The sequence below is a fragment of the Schistocerca americana genome, chromosome 4, assembly GCF_021461395.2.
Source record: "Schistocerca americana isolate TAMUIC-IGC-003095 chromosome 4, iqSchAmer2.1, whole genome shotgun sequence".
NCBI lineage: Eukaryota > Metazoa > Arthropoda > Insecta > Orthoptera > Acrididae > Schistocerca > Schistocerca americana.
The window spans coordinates 544738520-544740522 of NC_060122.1; positions in this window are offsets into that span (position 1 = coordinate 544738520).

A 2003-nucleotide genomic window follows, 5' to 3' on the forward strand; every position below is an offset into this window, starting at 1 on the left:
CCCGTCACAATACGCCAGTCACTACTCTTGAACTGTGGTATCGCGTTTAAGCTGCATGGGCAGCTGTACCTGTACACTCCATCCAAGCTCTGTTTGACTCAATGCCCAGGCGTATCAACGCCGTTATTACGGCCCGACATGGTTGTTCTGGGTACTGATTTCTCAGGATCTATGCACCCAAATTGCATGAAAATGTAATCACATGTCAGTTCTAGTATAATATATTTGTCCAATGAATACTCGTTTATCATCTGCATTTCTTCTTGGTGTAGCAATTTTAATGACCAGTATTGTAGATCTGGTGAGCGCTGTCTCGTAGAGTGCATTAGCCCAAGATATAATGGTCCCATCCAGACGTTATGGATTGAGGTGCGATAAGCTACAACTCTCGTTCTCTGTAGGGGGCGCCAACCGGCGCTCGGTACGTGCAGAACGCTGTTAGACCCGTTCTTTTGCCTTTCTTGCAACAGGAAGGTGACGTGTCGTTCCAACAGGATAATGCTCGCTCGCAGACTGCCAGTGAAACTCAACGTGCTCGGCAAGACATTCAGAAACTGTAACACCTACAGCGCCTCTCGGTGTTGAAAAAACAAAAATAGCTCCCAAATTATCTCCCATGTCCTTAAAATATCAATTCACAAAACGGCCCAAGTCCCTCAACAAGTAGTAATTACGAAAAATAAATAAAAAACAAATAGAGGGAAATATCTACTATAGAAAGCAAAAGAAAAGAAAAGGAAAATTTAATTATGAATTTTAGAAACAAGGGAAGGGGGAAAAGCAGTAGAAAATATTAAAATATTAGTTATTCCAATACGTAAGAAAATCAATATTACAGTCATAGAACGTAGGTCTGGAACACAAAAGATAGTGTTTATTAAAATATAGGTAGCCGTACGTTGTAATTACGATACTCTAGTCTCTAGTCTGTTCTAGTTCGGAAGTTATTTAGGACGTACAGCTTTAGAGAACAACAATTGGGACTTTATTAAACGAGGATCAAGAATCGATCGTGACGAGATTGTTTTTGAGGATTGTCAATTCAAGACTTTAATTTGGACATTTATCAGATTAGTAATCTCTTTGGCTTTAATGTCAATTCGTGTGAATATTTAAACGCTTTACTGAATGGAGAATTTCAACCGGATTTGGACTTTGAATTGTGATAGTGGGAAACTTTATCTTCACGCGACTAGTAATCACAGTTAATGACAGTTTACGGATATGAAATAGAAATAACTTATTTACCGAAAGTGACAGGATGTTATCTAACATCTCTGATGCTAGCGGGAATCCTACTTAGACATCTAATTAAAGAACTTCTTTGAATGAGATCGTATGAGTGAACCTATTTATTAATAATTCTTGTTAATAAACTGACGTTGTTAATTTGAAACATAATACAAGTCTTGAACATTAATTTAACTTAGATTAATAAACGTTAAGGTTACGTGATCTATGCCAAGAACAAACTAGCGATTCGTAACTAAAACAATTGAATGAAAGGTATAAGTATCGTCGTCTGTAAATATTGGTAGTAAAGCTACTGAAGATTTTTTCTCGCAGAGTTGGGAAGACTATACGCTTAGCGACCCACGCTTAACATTGGGTTTTAAAAGTAATCAAACTGATACTTAGCCGGGACAATATTAAAAAAAAGTAAAATCCTTCAATAACACTCAGTGTGTAAAAAGTAAAATCAAACTTTCATCTATTAGACGAAAAAGCGAAAACAGAAAAAGGGCTGCTACAAAACTTCCATAGCTAGCACGATCTCGGGACTTGTCGACCGTGGAGGCTGCACCACGTACTAACATGCTGTTCGCTTGATTGGCGACTCCATGGAGTGCTGTGTTCACAACGAACATATACATGAAATTAGAAGGAAAATCAGCGTTGGCCGTAATATTGATGGTTTATTGATAGCAACATCGATTTTCAATCACATGGTGATCATCTTCAGTGCTGTGGTGTACAGGTTAAACTCATAGGCACTGGTGTCA